Genomic DNA, 12,123 nt, shown 5'->3' with positions numbered 1-12,123 from the left:
CTCGAGTCAATAAGTTTTCCTCGTTTTTTTGTGGTAAAATTAGGGCCCTCCGCTTATATTCGGGTCGGCTTATACTCGAGTATATACATATGCACTATTGGTAATTTTATATGTCCTGCTCCATTTTTTTTCCTGGTCCATTTATAGAGGTCCTTGGGCACATGCGGTATTATATACTGCTAAAATTCAGCGCACTGGCGGCTTTCCCGTTATGTAATATCTATCAGTGCTGTTACCATATCTCTTTAGTGTCAGGAGGGCGTTTCTGACAGTCTGTGAGGAACACCCCTCCTGACAGTAGAGTCCATAGTCCTGTACTGTCAGAGGGGGCAATCCTTACCGCCCAGCAATGATTTTAGAGGGCTGGCTTTATATAAAGATTCTTCTTACTGGGGCATGATTTGCCTGCTGTTCCTAAATGCTACAGAATTCCTTCAGCAAAGATCATATCTCCTGGTCGAAGTTTTCTGGTATAGGCCGTCAACCCTGTACCCTGTATACTCTCCAATCATCTGTTAGAAGCTCTTACAAGCTTTGCAAGCCTGAGTCATCACGTTCATGAATCACATCACTTATTTATACTTAAGTCCCATTCAAATCACTGGGACTGAGCATCAATACCAAACACAGCAACTATAAAAAGTAAAGGAGTTTTTGCACAAAAAGTATTTATACCCTATCCATCCGATAGACTCTATCGGATGGATAGGGTATAAATACTTTTTGTATCCTCTATCTCTATCGGATAGAGGATAAATGCCTGATAAGTGGGGGTCTAAATACTGAGACCAAACAGATCCTGAAAATGGGGTGTGTTCCCCCCATTGCGCATTCAGCCTAACTGCAGTTGGGCTGAATATAGTCATGTCAGGTGGTGGATGGCGCCCTCATACATTTCAATGGGAACACCGGAGATAGCCAAAGTACAGCAGTTGGCTTTGTGTGCACTGAACAGCTATATAAGGGGAATACTGAGAGATGATATTGATGTCCTAATCTTTGGGATAGATCATCAAAATCTTAACGTTAGAAAGACCTTTTCACAATGGATCATCGGTTAGTCTTTGCACCCCAGAATTTACCTAGTAGGTGCACCCGCTACTTATATGAAACAGAGGAAGAGGCGGGTAAGGGTGGATTACTACATCGCAGTCAAGTTTCAGAGTGCGACAGTGGAGCCCTATCCCAGAAAAAAACAGATTTATTTTTTTAAAACTTTTTTTTTTTAAATTTTTACTGTGGATAGACTATAAAAAACAGGGGTTTGATGAAGTGCCTTCAGAGCTCTCCCATCATTTTCTCTTCTCGTCTTCTGAACACTCGCAGAGAGACATTTTTGTTCTATAGCCAGGACCCTATAAATGTTTCAAAACATCCTGTATTTATTCTAGTACTAGAGCCAGCTGGAACGGAGACAGCCTGTAAGTGGTCCTGTGTCTGATTTCTCTGTACACTGTCATCCATACAAGCAGTGAAGACAGAGCCTGTAAGCGGTGAAGTGCTGTTCATCTATATTTTATACCACAGTCACTTTTACAATGCACAGAAAATACACTATACATAGCATTGTAATGAATGCGGATATGATAATCCCTACTGAAATGATGCTTATGCTTGGTGGTTCAGGCATAAGAGCAATGGCAATGTGATCCTTGCATCTGGCTGGAGTATTAAAATAAGGATATCTAATAGGAAACAGGGATTCAGCGAAGGAGAAGATTATTAGAATGCAGTGCAAAGGCCTTAAAGAAACAGGAAATCATGAAATGAGTGATGAAAGTTAACACGAGTTGATCTTGCCGACAATATTTCTCAGTTTGTAGGAATTTCTTCATGTTTCTTGTAGAAATTCCGCAGAGGACACGGGTTAATGTCCTGCTTCATTTTCGGATGACGGGTGTGAGGGAAGGTTACAAGTTGCTTTATTTTACAGCTAGACATGAGTCACAAGAGGAAGATGATCACTGATGTTCTGGAATACAGCTAGAAGAATTTTACTATTTATACAAATTATTGTATAATTCAGATAAAAGGATAGGATCAGTGACCAGTTTCACAGTAGCGCACCCTATGTGATAAAATTGGTGGTGCAGCTTGGTAGACATCATCTATTGGTTGGCCTTCTTCGACCCCAAATTTTGATGTACAGGGCCCCTTTGCCTCCAAGCTCTGATCCTTGTCTAATAATAAATGTGGTGTAATGCGTGTCAGATTTTTGGCACAAGTTGAGCTGGAATTCTAGCACATCTAAAGCGAATGTGTCATCAGAAAAAAAAACCATTTGTTAGTTGTTAAATTTATTTTGTAAGAATTTTTAGTTATGTTTATTTTAATTTTATATGTCACATGTTTATTAAGAAAAAATCCTAACGCTAAGTTCACACTAGCGTTCGAGTCTCCGTCCCTGATTCTGCTTAAAATCGACGGAGAGAGGAGTCCTGCAAGAAAACTGGTCAGAAAACCCGCAAACCCCATTATAATCTGTGGGGTCTGCAGGTTTCCACGTGTAACCACTTTTTTAAACTGACAGGTTTTCCGTCTTTTGGGTATCCAGATGGAAATCCAAACTTGAACCTAACTGTTTGCAAATTAATGAGACAGGGTGTGATGGCGCCATGTTGCGATACTATATCCTAAGTATCATCTAGCATCTAAACATAACCAAAATGTCAATCAGACTGGCCATTTTACCCAGGTATTAATAATTTTTGCTTATTCATTGGCTACATTTTTCATTTCTGGAGCAAACAACTGCTGACAAAAAACTTGTCGATATTTTGGCTGTTGTGGCAGATTTTATCAACCAGTTGTTGGCTTCTTCTTGGATTTAGAAACTAGTCATTTAAGCCAAAAAGTCTGTTCCATGGCAGGCAGTAAATTTATTATTTAGGAATGTTTTAGCCAACCTTGGGAATACGTTGATCATTTCCTTTTATAGTCCCTTCATTTCCAAAAATACATAAATATACTCTCCAAGAGAATTGTCGTACTCTGTGTCTGTGGCCATGTTTAGGCCATCTATAGACATCTTTACAATGTGTTGTCAGATTTTAATATCTCTTAGACCTGGTTCCTGCCAGTAGTTTGCACAGTGATAGCAGCATTGCTTCTTGGTACAAAAGATGCCTGTAGGCGCCATAACTGCGATTTCTGTCTAGAGGGTTTCTTTGCGTAACGCTCCACAATTTATAATCCATGCCAGATACTTTATAATTGTACACTATGACCAGACATAGTTACTACATTGGGGGTGGGGTGTATAATAGAGATGAGCGAACACTAAAATGTCCGAGGTTCGAAATCCAATTCGAACAGCTGCACACTGTTCGACTGTTCGAATGGATTTTGAACCCCATTATAGTCTATGGGGGAAAATGCTCGTTTCAGGGGTACGCAAAATTCGATAAAATTATACTTACCAAATCCACGAGTGATGGTCGGGCTGAATTCTCCTTGAAGTCTTCTCCCGGCACAGCGTCCCGGCGTCTTCTTCCGGCTGGAATTCACTCTGCCTAGGCATCGGGGCCAAGGCAGAGCCGACTGCGCATGCGAGGACATGCGCAGTCGGCTCTGCCCAGCGCGACGCCTGAACAGAGCCGACTGCGCATGCGAGGGCATGCCCGCGCATGCGCAGTCGGCTCTGCCTAGGCCGGATGCCTAGGCAGAGTGAATTCCAGCCGGAAGACACCGCGGGGACACTGCACGGAGAAGACTTCTAAAGGTAAGAGAAGAACCAGCGTTGATTGGCAGAATGTATAGCATTCTGCCAATCAACGCTGGTTCTGCATCGAACCTTAAACTTCGAACAGCTAGTAGTGTTCGATCGAGTACGAGTATTTAGAATACCATAGTATTCGATCGAACACCTACTCGATCGAACACTACTCGCTCATCTCTAGTGTATAACATTCTAGCGAATCCCATGCCCAATTTGGGGGAAAATATGCAGTGCAGACACGTGGTGATTTCCAAAGTCATCACAGTTTTGGAAATTGTAGCATGTCAATGAAATCTAAAGAAATCCCAGCAGTTTACGCCGACCAAGAAATACTCTGCAAAATTTCTGTGCAAAGCGCTGCGGGAAGAACCACAATGTGTTGCCGCTGCGGCTTTTCCCACTGCGCCGTTTTGCTGCAGGACACCACGTGGAGCCTAGGCGCCTAAGGCCAATTGCAGACGACCGTGGCCGTGTTCAGTGTGCTATCCATGTATTTTACGGATAGCACGCTGACCCATTCATTTCTATGGAACCGTACACATGACCGTGAATTTCACCATCGTGTGTGCGGGCCCACAGTCAAGGCCACAAAATATAGAACGGATCCTCTTCCGGTCCCGTTTTGCGGCCCTTGCTTCCATGGCTCCTATTCATTTAATGATAGGGGCCGTTGAAGCTCGGCCCGTGCACAGGCAGGACACAGGTGACATCTGCGTGTAACCCATGCGCCACCGGTCCTTTAATTCACAGCCAGCCAGCAGTACACGGTCGTGTGCACCTGACCTTAAGCAGGATTTTTGTTGCAGATTTTGCTGCAGTTTATTGAGCCAAAGCTAGGAGAAGGCAGAAGTACAAGAGCTTCCTTTATATTTCCCTTTCCACTCTTGGATGTGGCTCAAAAGAATACAGCAAAATTTGCACAAAAAAAAAATCCAGCTTTTCCGCATTGTGTTGCCTCAGCCTAAAGGAGTTTCTATGATCTAAAATAAAATAAATAAAATTACCCAAACTTCTAAAATAATAAATAACCTAGTATACTTACCTTTAGAATTCTTTGCAGCTGCTCTTTGGGTCTTCTGCCACATCTGTTTACATTCATGCAAGTAGTCATGAGAAAAAAAGTATACCTTCTTTGAAATTTATGGTTTTCATGTATGGGGCAACATCTGGTCCTTGTAGGTCATAAATTAGGCGAAAACAACCTCACATGAACAACACAGCAGATTCCACTATTTTATTATTGCTTAACTAAAACTGGAAAAACGATGTGAAGAAAAAAAGGACTTTGACTGGGCCATTGCATTGCTGTGGTTGCAAAATAAGCCCAAATAATCCCCTTCCATTACCATGATTGACAATTAATATGAAGTGTTTGTGCTGAAGTGCTGTGTTTGGTTTTTGACAAATTTGGCGCTGTGCATTAGGGCCAGACAACACCATTTTGGTCATCACTGTCCAATGGACATTATTCTAGAAGTCTTGTGGCTTGTTCAGATTATGCTTTGCAAGCATTACTCTTTCAAACAAGCCATACTTATTCATTGTTTTTAATTTTCTGTCATTTAAAGGGATCCTATTATTAATTTTTTTTCTTTTTCTGACTAACATGTAGGAATAGCCTTAAGAAAGGCTATTTTTCTCCAACCTTTAGATGTGTTCTCTGCACCGTCGTTCGGTAGAAACCCCGTATTTCTTTGGTATGGAAATGCGTTCTCTCGCAGCACTGGGGCGGTCCCCAGCGCTCAAACCGCACTAGGGGCGTCCCCAATGCTGTGAGAGAAATCTCCAGGACCGCCTCTATCTTCTTCTGGAACGGCCTTTCCCTGCGTCTTCTTCTGGCTTTGCTGTCGGTCCTCGAGCATAGCCGATTGCGCATGCCCGCCTGGTGTAAGCAGCCATTTTCTTGTGGCCGCTTACACAGTAAGCTGTGGTAAGCGACCACAATAAAATGGCTGTGCGCATGTGCAGTTGGCTCTACCCGAAGCCCGACGGGAGAGCCGAATGAAGTTCGAAGCCAGTGCCGGAAGAAGACGCCGGGGGAGGCCATTCCACAAGAAGATAGAGGCGTTGCTGGAGATTTCTTTTGCAGCATTGGGGACACCTCCAGTGCTGTTTGAGCGCTGGGAACGCCCCCAGTGCTGCAAGAGAACTCATTTGCATACCGAAGAAAATCGGGATTTCTACCAAACAGCTGCACAGAGAAGACATCTAAAGGTAGGAGAAGAATAGCCTTTCTTAAGGCTATTCCTACGTGTTATTGAGAAAGAATGTCGTTTTAATGATAGAATCCCTTTAACCTGCTAACTGAAGCCTGTAGCATTGCACTGTCTAACCTTGGGGTGAATTTGCTGGGACAACCATTCACTCGTAAATAGTCTTTCTCTTTGTAGACTCATGAACTTCAATTTTAATTTTTTTGATGAGCAGCAACAATGGCTTCTCTGAGGCCCGGTTCACATCTGCGTTCGGGGAGTCTGCTTGGGGACCCCGAACAGAAACCTATACGCATAGAAAAATGGTTACCTGGGAAAACACACAGACCCCATAGATTATAATGGGGTCCAAGTGGTTTCCGCTCATCTTCCACATGAAAGTCACAAGCAGCACTTTTCTCTTTGCATGTTTCTTGCGAAAACTGAACGGAAACAACACGGATCCCATTAGTCTATGGGGTCCGAGTGTTTTCCCAGGTAACTGCTTTTCCCGGTGTATAGGTTTCCGTTGAGGGGGTCCCCAAGCAGGCTTCTCCAATGAAAGCCCAAAGGCAGATGTGAACCGGGCCTTAGATCATTGCTGATTTCTATCCTCCTTTGCATTCTGTTTGCACACAACTGAATGCTCTAGACCAGTAAATTGCCACACTTTATCTTATATATAGGTGATCACACTTGGTAATGATCCATTAATTAAGGACATTTGTTTAGCAGTCCCGAACTGTTACTTGCCCTCTTTATTCCTATGAAAGCAGTAAGAGGGTTTACTTCAATTTTCACTTTCTGCCTCTGGATTTTGGCCTAGTTTTTGTGAAATAAATAATAACACCCTGTTGTTCATCTGTTTGTACTTTACCTAGTTTTAAAGACCAGATTATTTTATATTATGTTCTAATATGTAGAACCATAGAAGTCTTGTATTTTGTATCATGACCGTATGTGCCACAGAAATAGGTCCACCAATTCCGAGCTGCTGCTTTACAGATTTTACCATACTAATATCAACATAGTGAATTGTGCTTGGCCGGTCTGTTTATGTGACACGCCGCCCCTATGGATGCCATACTGTTAAGCTAAAGATTTGGTAGGGGACCTGAACAGAAACAGTGAGTTAAATGTGAAGAATTAAAATGTTACTTTATTTCATATTTGCAGAAATGCGAAAACCCAATTTAAGACTAAAAAGCTTCTTTACATATGGAGCATTTTTCAAATACACAGCAGGAACATAAAAAAATCTATGTTATTTCTGTTATTTCTTTTATGTGTTTCATGCTACTTTCCAATGAAAGTGTAATCCAGGAATAGTCAGCCATGGCTCTTCTTCCAGCACCCATAATGGTGGTTCCACAGTTCACTTATGAGGCTAGCCAAAGGAAATTACTAAGCAGGACTTGAAGGCTTCATAAATTAGTAGCTTGAATGTGGTTTGTCCCTGAATTACCTTAGTCCTATATAGTTCTATTAATCTTGTTCTGAGAATAGAAATTTCTATATAACAAGGCACGGCATAAACAGACACTAAACCTAAACTGCAGGATGATGCTTATGTGCAGACAAATGTAACGCTAACCACCTGAACGTTCCGTCTAATGTAGTCTGATTATAGGTTGTGCGTTAAGGGAAACAGAGGGAATACTGTACTTTTCAGCATTATTAGCTATAATGGAATTATTCCTCGGCAACTGTAATTGGTGAGCTGAGGACAGATGAACTAGGACGAGTGTAGGCGATGCATTGTGTTACTAGTAATTAGAGATGAGCGAGTAGTATTCGATCGAGTAGGTATTCGATAGAATACTACGGTATTCGAAATACTCGTACTCCATCGAGTACCACTCGCTATTCGAATGGAAAAGTTCAATGCAGAACCAGCATTGATTGGCTGAATGCTATACAGTCGGCCAATCAACGCTGGTTCTTCTCCTACCTTTAGAAGTCTTCTCCGTGCAGCTTCCCTGCGGCATCTTCCGACTCTTCATTCACTCTGCCAGGCATCGGGCCTGGGCAGAGCCGACTGCGCATGTCCGCTTGTAGTGCGGGCATGCGCAGCCAGCTCTGCCCAGGCCCGATGCCTGGCAGAGTGAATGAAGAGCCGGAAGACACCGCGGGGACGCTGCACGGAGAAGACTTCTCGGAAGATCCAGCCCGACCCTCACTCGTGGACTTGGTAAGTATAGTTTGATCGAATATTGCCTACCCCTGAAACGAGCATTTTCCCCCCATAGTGTATAATAGGGTTCCATATTCGATTTGAGTAGTCGAACATTGAGGGGCTACTCGAAACGAATATTGAATCTCGAACATTTTATTGTTCGCTCATCTCTACTAGTAATAGCTTTATTCACTGCCTAGTCTGGGTTCACCAACATTCCAATGGCCTATCAGTGCCCCAATACTGCCAACCAGAAGGAAACTCATTTTGGTTAGGTTAAGTTTTTACCATTTCCAATTTATTGTTTCCTCAAAAATGAGCAGTGGCCAAAGTAACTGACATTTATCCCCTATGTGTCCTATGGAAGTAACCCACATGTTGCTGTTCTTGACAGGTAGTGAATGCCTGTAGCCAGTTTAGGCATTCTGTTGCAGTATTGGATACTACTCTGCATACTATAGTTTGTTCCATTGTGAATTTTCCCATCTAATCATTACATTTTGATATTTCTTGTCATTGATGTTTTTGTTAATAAAATATCACAAAAAAGAATATGCAAAAAACCCCAAAAAACTCCTTGGTGAAAATGGAGAGTTTTCTCTAGCGCCACCTTTTGCAAGATAGTTCCCTATAGATAATAATCTATGATGCATTGTGCGTCCAGGTTGTTGCATAATAACAATGTGGAAATGCATTGGGCGACAACCACATATCTGTGTATTTTGTGTATTTTTCTATTGTGACTGAATTTCCTACATGCTTTACAGTTTTGCTGTAGACATAAGGGTCTTTTTACATGTTGACTATATATAACAAGTCGATCGGCAGTGGGCACTCTTTTACATGCAGCGATGATCGCATAGGGACAGTGGTTAAGATTGCTCATCTCCATGCAGTTTGCATTTGTCTGCAGGACATGTGCTGTTTACATGAGCATTTGCTTGTTTATTGGGTAACCTCTGGGCGTGCTTGGACAAGGTATTAATTGAGAACAAAGCTTCACTAGAATGTCCATTATGCCGATCCTCAACCATGTGACGGTATTTTTCTTTTTCTCTGATGACAATGTACATTCTGACAAGGTATCACTGTAATTGACAAAAGCAAAAAAATATGAATTTGTATGAAAGGGCTGGCTTGAAGTATAAAGCGAATTTATGATCTAAACTGTACTAAATTTATAGAGATAATAAAGAAATAACTGAAGGAATGGAAGGAGCTTCCGATATCTATTACATAAAGTGTCACCTGATATAAATAGTTAACTTTTGCAGATCCTGTACCCTCTGCGAGCTGTACCTCTTCTGCTTTTTCACATAAATGTTGCAGCTATTAATAGAGCTTTCAGTGCATTTTGTATTGGAAGGGAAAAGGATAAGAATTACAGAATCAATATCCATTGCCAGATTTTCACTTCCACCTATATTTACAACTTGAATTCTTTTTTAGACCCATTTTACAGGGAGAATGAAACTTCAGCTCAGCTCACTCCTAAGTCGTTCAATCCCGTCAGTGCCTAGTAGCTCCAGCAAGTCAAAATAATCATGAAAAAGATAGTCCAGGCCTCAGTCGACTTGTGTAAGACCCTTCTTTACAGCTGTATTTAAATCCTCATTTAAAATCCGTTCTAGCCAAGTGGATGCGTTATGGATAAGAATCCGTACTCATCACAACACATTTCACAGGAGAGGTAGAGGAGATGAAGTCTATTGGATGAGATGTTTATAGATTGACACATATGCGCCTGCTATCTGCCTGTCGCAAATCAGTTTAAGGGTCCATTCACACGGAGTAACGTGCCGCGTGATGTGGCACGTATACGGCATGTGAGACTATGCGCGCTGTAAAAGCTCCCATTGATTTCTGTGGGAGCCTGGATCGTATACGCGGTGTTAGTTTGCGTCTGCAAAATCACAGTCGCAAAATAACGCCGCGTATACGATCCAGGCTCCCATTGAAATCAATGGGAGCTTTTACGGTGCGCATAGTCTCACACGCCATATACGTGCCACATCACGTGGCACGTTACTCCGTGTGAATGGACCCTAAAAAAACCCAATGGATTTGTCATATAGACGGTTGCACATCGCATTCCATAGTCACATATTCCATAATCGCATGCCACAGTCTTTTTTGATGGATACGTCAGTGGGTAGCCATTAAAAAAGTGTTTGTTACCCTTCGTTCACATGAGCGTTCGTATTCTGTCCGGGTGAGTCCTCATGGGGATCCCCTGAACAGAATACCGAACACAACTGTAGATTGTGAACTACTTTCCTGTCCCATGATCCCTACGGAGATCTTGCGGCAAGCACACGGACCCCATTATAGTCTATGGGGTCAGTGTGCTTTCACTGGCACACCGCTTGTGTTTGCATTCTGTATTCCGTTTGGGAGGTCCTCATGCGGACTCCCCTGGACTGAATGCGAACGCAGATGCGAATGAGGCCTTAGTGCCTGTTTTTGTTAGATCCGCATGAGCACAGAAGAATGAAGAGGGAGAAGTGTATTGTAAAACGGGCACAAACAGATTCCTATCTGTTGGGAATCCGTTTTTGTCCACCTTCCATAGAACTCAATTTTCTGCAAAAAATTCTTGTCTCCTTCCAAAACAGTGGATACGTGTCGGAAATGCTCCAAACACACAACTGCGGATGGTTTTAATGACCCGGTCTTATCAGTTTTTATGCTCTTTTCGACGGATGGTTTATTAGTTTGGAAACACCAATGCAGATGTGAGCCCAGCCCCTAAGTTAAATTTCTTCCAGGAGATATGTCGTATGTCTATGAGTTTCTCTTTATGACATGTTGTGCAACTATAAGTAGATACATTGTATTTTTTCTTAAATAACTTTTAAGTTGAATATAAAAGGCTCCCAACCATTGACTTGGGCTTAATAAAAGTATAACTTAAGACCACTTGATTTTATTTCTAGTTCCTGGGTACTGCAGTCTAAACTTTCCGAGCCTGGGATTATAAGTGGTTTCAATGTCTCGAAATAGTTTTGTCTGCGCATGGAAACCGTGGAATAGTTATGATACACTTTCCATGTTGAATAAAAACAACTGGTTAGGAAAGGAATGTGCTATATAGCTTTTCTGAATATTTTTCCTTTTTATGATAGGATGATATGAATTAACCAGTTCAGATATCTTAAGTTTTAATTTTTTTTTTTTTTCTTGGAGTTTTTCCGGAAGTTCTGCAACATCAAATAGTGATAATGTGCTCATACTACATTCCTAAATGTAATGGGCTTTTGAATATAGTTTTTTGTCTAGCCGAAACACTTGAGCAGTTTTTCAATTCAAGACAGATTGATTTCCCCTATCTCTTAACACATAAAGCTATGCTCATCTTCACAGCCATTCTTTTATTGCTCCAGTGCTTCTAAAATGCAAAAATTAAGCGACTTTGGTGAATAGTTCTTGTAGTTAAATATAATTTTTTTTTTGCTTTATAATGACACGGAAGAGGAATAATTTATATCTTTAAAAGGGGTTTTCTAGGACTTAAAGGGGTTGTCCCATGAAAAGTATCCTATCTATACTGCTAGTTTATGTGGATTTAAGACTTTTAATAAATACATTGCTTTATCAAAAATGCTATCTTAATTTATTCACTTCATTGTTGACACTGCGTTTCTATGGCTACTGGGCTTATCTGCTCATTTCCCAAGTGAAGGTAGCTGCCTGCTCTCAGGGGGGAGGGAGGGGCTGACAAGCAATGGAGCTCCTCAGATAGGGGAGTGGGGAGGTGAGAGCTCTGGGATTACTGTGCTGTCTATCTTCAGCTTTTCCACTTATCAGCCAGTTTAATTGAATTTGGCTGATAAGAGCTGAGATAAGGAGGCCGTTACATCTGTATGTAATACAGTGTTTATACTGTGGTAATGCATTTACAACCAATCCCTCATTACTGACTGCAAACATAGCAGATAGCAGAGCAAGTGAAACCCACCCACCAATGTGCCGAGAAATCCAGGAAGTGAAGAGAGCACACAGCCTGCAGGCTGCAGAACAAGAGTTATGGGAATACC

The 12,123-nt window shown here is 41.8% G+C and overlaps 1 protein-coding gene across 3 annotated transcripts in view; it reads left to right on the top strand.

The window, feature by feature from the left end:
- The window catches only part of UTRN (utrophin), a 497,025-nt gene that overhangs the window by 63,915 nt on the left and 420,987 nt on the right, over window positions 1-12,123 (top strand). The gene's annotated exons all lie outside the window — the stretch shown is intronic.

This window comes from Leptodactylus fuscus, chromosome 3, assembly GCF_031893055.1.
Source record: "Leptodactylus fuscus isolate aLepFus1 chromosome 3, aLepFus1.hap2, whole genome shotgun sequence".
In the NCBI taxonomy this organism is placed as follows: domain Eukaryota; kingdom Metazoa; phylum Chordata; class Amphibia; order Anura; family Leptodactylidae; genus Leptodactylus; species Leptodactylus fuscus.
The sequence above is the reverse complement of the archived record's forward strand: the minus strand, read 5'-3'. Positions and strand labels throughout refer to the sequence as shown.